This window comes from Dermacentor andersoni, chromosome 10 (genome assembly GCF_023375885.2).
Source record: "Dermacentor andersoni chromosome 10, qqDerAnde1_hic_scaffold, whole genome shotgun sequence".
Lineage (NCBI taxonomy): Eukaryota > Metazoa > Arthropoda > Arachnida > Ixodida > Ixodidae > Dermacentor > Dermacentor andersoni.
This window is the reverse complement of record NC_092823.1, coordinates 14,271,931-14,277,597: the sequence shown is the minus strand read 5'-3', so window position 1 is coordinate 14,277,597 and position 5,667 is coordinate 14,271,931. Positions and strand designations below refer to the sequence as shown.

At 43.4% G+C, this 5,667-nt stretch overlaps 1 long non-coding RNA gene and 1 pseudogene across 1 annotated transcript in view; one reads left to right on the top strand and one right to left on the bottom strand.

The window, feature by feature from the left end:
• The first annotated feature begins 2,725 nt into the window (after positions 1-2,725).
• Positions 2,726-2,899, top strand: LOC140213826 (U2 spliceosomal RNA; annotated as a pseudogene).
• Positions 2,900-5,431: 2,532 nt separating this feature from the next.
• The window catches only part of LOC140213606 (uncharacterized), a 5,001-nt gene continuing 4,765 nt past the window's right edge, over positions 5,432-5,667 (bottom strand). Inside the window, exon 2 of the long non-coding RNA XR_011890513.1 lies at positions 5,432-5,667. This exon is cut by the window's right edge and continues 2,126 nt beyond it. This is a non-coding gene — a long non-coding RNA (uncharacterized lncRNA).

Sequence of the window (5,667 nt, the reverse complement as noted above, 5' to 3'; positions counted from 1 at the left end):
AAGAATCATCGAGAGAGGAGGGTAATTGACGTGCTGTATGCAAGAATATGTGGATTGCCTACGACACAAATACAAAGAACGGCTTAATAAAACCAAAGCCATCGAGAGTATGCAAGTTGACAATCAAAGCATTGAATCAAATAATTTGGGAGACAGAACACGGTATCCAATCCGTAATAGAAACCCAACAAGGATAGATAAAATAAGATTAAACAACGGCACTATCACAACAGACGAAGAATTCATTACTGAGGAATTTCTAGAGCATTTCAAGAAAATTTTGCAGGAAGAACATCCAAACTAGCAAGACAACATCACCGGCCTATTAGGAAATCTTCCCCAAATAAGTGAAGAAAGCAAGGAGCAACTATGCGCACCAACAACAAAACAAGAAGTATTAAATATAATTAAGAAAATGACACATAAATCGGCACCTGGTCCTGACGGAATTTTGACCGGATTCTACTTCACCTTCTTTGATGTGATTGGTTCCAAACTTGTGCAAACCCTAAACAACCTAATTCTAAACAAGGAAAAACCGCCGTCGTTCGCTAAGGGCCGTATCATACTGTTAGCCAAACCTAACAGCGATCCATTAGATGTTAATGGATGGAGACCGATAACGCTACTCAATACTGATTATAAAGTGGGAACAACGTTATTAGCGCACAGACTCAGCAGTATACTACCCGAGGTTATATCCGATTTTCAAGCTGCAGCAGTTCCCGGCAGATCAATTTATGCCTCACTAATAACCACCAGAGACACCTTTGCATACGCTAAACAAAAAGAATGTAAAGGCATCTTCATTTCCTTAGATCAAGAAAAAGCATACGACCGAGTGAAGCATCATTACATATACAATACTATGGAAAAATTTGGAATTCCAGCAACGTTTGTGCACATCATTAAAACACTATATCATGGAATGACAAGTGAAATTCAAATTAATAATTTTGTAACAGAGACATTCGCAGTGACTAGAGGGGTTCGGCAAGGATGCAGCCTGTCACCAGGACTCTTCGTCCTGTCCTTAGATCCCTTGCTAAGAGCCGTTGAGCACAATAACATAATTAGGGGTTTTCCCCTACCAGGAAAACAAGAAATTAAAATAACAGCCTTTGCAGACGATATTTCATTATTCATGAAAATTGAAGATAGCTATCATGCCTTTCTACGGACTTTTGAAGAGTACGCATCTGCATCAGGGGCTAAAATAAATCACAAAAAAAACAAAGCAATTTGTTTTTGCCCACCCGGAAGTATTGCGCTGCAGGATGTACACATTGTGGAAGTAGTTAAAGTTCTCGGCATTTGGTTCGAAGCCGGGGATATCACAGCCAAATCATGGGATGAACCACTAAGAAAAGCAGCACACTTCGTAGACCAAGAACTAAACCGGCCGGCGAGTCTTCGGGAAAAAGCAGCAGCAATCAAATCGAAACTGTGTGCCCCAGCATTTTATGTGGCGAGAGTGACGACCATGCCCAGACTGGTAGCTAGCAAACTAACAACACTCATAGGCCGTTACCTGTGGAGCGACAAACCTGCTCCAGTCACTCAGAACATCATTAGATTGCCAGCTTCAAGAGGAGGCTTGGGAATACCCAACGTTGCTCTTATAGCGAAAACTCTGGCTGTGAAAACTGTCGTGACATTGGCTAATGCCCCACAGTACAGGGGTATGCCAGTTTTACGGTACTGGCTAAGTACACTCGACCATCATATTACGGACAAGAAATGGTACGGCCCAAAATCGGAAATACCAGCAAAATTCTACAAAACAGTCATCACTACAAAAAAGCAATAGAGGAAATCTTTCCGGAGACTGCCATTGAAGAAATCAAACCCATAGACGCAAGCACTGCAATGGCCATTAGTGAACTGAAATCCGACGACCTTGACAAAACCAATACCCAAAAATGGAAGTTTTGGAACGCTACCAATCTCCCACATGATATGCATGACTTCGAATGGAAAAGAAGATGGGGTGTCTTACCTACAAAAGCACGCCTGGCCAAATTTGGCATCACACAGACGGACCGATGTCCAAATTGTTCTGCGCTGGAAACTCAACAACACGTATTCAAGGGATGCCCTCCTGCCAAAATAATCTGGAGATTGGCTTCTATCCATTTCAAAACAAAATTAGGTAAGCCATATAGGAACAAAAACAACTTTGAAAAATTGTTGACAATAGTAATTATGTTTTGTTTATGGAAAAGACGGGGGAAAGCGGAAATAACACGAAAACCACAGAAAGCCGCATATCCTGTATTGAAGAAAATAAGAACTAATGTGCGATTTCTTAAACCACGAACTTGAAAGTAATGGCATGCAAGAATTTCTAAAAAAATGGCACACAAGATTCTGGTTAGTAAGGAAAGACAAGGTGACAATTCCTATTGTCGGTTACTGATCTTTGAGCCTTTAATGGCTCGACTAACTCAATGGCTCAAACCTAGCAATTGTATAATTCTACTACATAGGATTTCACAAGTTTGTTTGTAATACATTGTATAGTCCACGTTGACATTGTACTCATTGTACCCACTCCATTGTATGTATTCATAGGAATCTCCTTGTATGTATATTTAGATATCTTTCTGTGAATCATCCTTGTATCGTAGCAACTCTATATGTATTTGTTTGTATAGAACAATCTGATCTGTACTGAAGCATACACGTATTGTGACATCAAAACGGATATTGTATACAAGCAAATAAAACTTCTCTTTGTGTAGTATCTGTTCTTATGAGCTTAATATCTGATACGGGTTCTATATGGGCCCACGATATTAAACCTATTTTTGGAAGTTGGCGGAGTGCCTGAAGCCTGCTTCACCTCCGCCGCAGGTCGGCCCGGCATTGCACTACCTCCGGGATCGGTCCCCGCACACTTAGGTGACACTTCATTCAATCAAAATGAAGAGCACAAGCTCGAAGCGAGCACTGACTTGACACGCACCATTCCTATACTATACGCAACGATGCCGGTTCGCGGACCACGAGAGTAATTAAACTGTCGCTCCATCTGTGTGTAGCGTCGCACTTGCTGCGTCGCAAATGGGACAGCCGCTCCAGCAAATTTCTAGTTATGGGCTTCGAGAAAAATAAATGAAAGCAAAAGAAAGAACCAGAATTCCTATTTATCCGATGTCTCTGAACGATTGTCTCCTGTAAAGAGCCACTTGGGGGGATGGGGGTAGGATTAGCCGTGGGGTTTGCGATCAATATGAATCCCACTCAAAGCCAACACTGCATTTTGGAGTTCACTATCGCTTGGATCCGTAAACCACCGCGCCCACGCAGGCTCGGATTAACTAGCGTTTGTTCTCACACACCCCAATCTGCTCTATTCCGATCCCCCCGTGACGCTACAGAGCCCGTTCCGTCGCCCTCAGTTACCCTTCGGTAATCCTTAAAGCTTTTTGTTGGGCCACTCGTGGCATCTTTCTCGTTTAATCAAGTTAAATTTTTTTCGGTTTTGGGGGAAAACTCAATGAGCTAGGCGCGATTGTGTCCCCGGCGCCGCTCTCAACAAGATGGCGGCGACCAGGCTTCTTGCCTGCAGGTTCGGCCTAACGCAAACACGCCTGCAGGGCAGTGAAGCCGCGTTGAAGGGGCAAAGAGTAGTGCAGTGAAGCGCTTGCTCGGGCGAAAAACGCAAATATTAGCCGAACATACAACCAAATCGCCCAATAGGAATTTCCATTATTGGAAATTCCAGTTCAGCTTGCGCATTGCGTTCGCCTAAGGTAAAGAACACAAATGCGAGTGCCACAGCAGTCAAGTCAAAGCTTAGGATTGCGTACCATTTTTTTTTCTTGCCTTTTACTCCTGGCCTGCGTGGCCCTAGCGCGCATGCACACGAAAGTAATGAAATAGTGAAAACACGAAATAATGCGGTGCGGCATTATCATATCTATTTTGTGCGCTTTGTTCTTTGTGGACTACAGCGGTGTGCGTCATGAGAAAGTTTCGGTGCCCTTCTACTGTGACCAGTGAAGCTATATTTAAAACCACATTGATTTGTACGGTTATTGCTACAAACTGCGTGTGGGTGTTTTTCTTTTTCGCTGCCAACGATGGGTTATCGCAACCGCAATCGGTTCTGCTGCTACGCTAGACGCGTGCTTGCCAATGGTTGGCTCTATACGCGACCCGCGACGAGTGGTCGGCACATTCAAGCAGTCAATTGCAAACCGTTCCAAGAAGGATGTACTCCACTTGCCACCTAGTTCGACGATTGTACTTTCTGACCCTCGAGGAAGCGCCGCCATCCCACGTTTTTTTATAATACGATAAGATTCAGAGCGACCGCGACCACTTGTCTTTGTCAATATCTCGGAAACCCTTTCTTTCTTTTTTTTTTTAATCCAGATACTCAGACGCGCCCGTGTTCACGCGCACTTGCTCTCTCCGATAAGCAGGGAAGCTCGGTTGGGGTGGTGTCGGGCCTTGCGCATGCGCTGCTGAGCTCGTCGCTGCGCCGGCCGGTCGACGCCGGCGCGGTACTGGTAATGAACTTCGACGTGCATGCTGAAACGTCACTTTGTATTGCCACTGTAGACTAGCAATGCAATGTGTTTGCGAGCGATTGGATAAATGAGAAAGCGTGCACTGTCTACAGTTCATGCCCCTCTAGAGTAGTGGAAATGTTGCTCCAAGTGTTAGGTTGTAATTTGCGCCTACGAACATGAACTAAACAAAGAAAATGGTGTGCAGCCGCCTTCGCTTCATGAAATTCCCGTACGAAGAAATTTCCGTGCGCAAATGAGAGAGCAAAAGACAGAAACCATGTAAAGAAGAATGGCTGCCTTTTACGTGATCTCGCGCATGAAACCAGACGATAGATTTATTTTAGCCGTTCATTTTGATTTGCCGAATGTAAACCGGAACACTTTCTCCACGCGGTCTTCAGATTTGAATGGCAATCAATCACATCCTTTCTTTTTTTTTTTGTTTCTGTTTGTTCTATCTGGAACCGAAAGAATTCAGAACGCCATTTCAATCTTAGATTCGATTAGATATCGTGACTGGTATGCTGAAATATCAAGCCTTGCGTTATGTCCCCCCTGGTATATCTGGTCACGGCATTAAAAAATCGCCAGTTCCCGAACTTTAATCGCGCCGAAGATGAACCGATATGCTGGATTCTTATTGTCATGATTTTATAGAAAGCGCTGGTTCTATGGCTAGCTTTGAGGAAAAGAAAAACATCGTTCAGGAATGTATAACTCAAAACAACTAAAAAATCTGCCGGCAATTCGTACTACAACGAGAGTACTGAGAATACTGGAAAAGATGAAATCCAAACATGCTGCAAGGAGCCGGCAAATGCAATTGAACCAATGAAGTGAACTGAAATTTTTTCACCATGACATGCCCCGAAGAACGTGGCCACTTTCAATGATAATTTCAAATCTGATTTCTTTTTTTTACGACGGATAATAATTATCTTTCCAATGGCGGATGTGAAAATTTCAGAGCACGGCATTTTCGAAATCTCAAGGCCCCGGACGCTTTCTCTCTTCTTTAGGTATTTTGGTGGTGGCATATTGGTGCACTTGGAGGAAAATTTCGCGCACGTAATTTATAAACTTGTAGTTGATTTTCTTGAAGAACACAAACTACTGACAAACGACCAACCAGGACACAATTAAG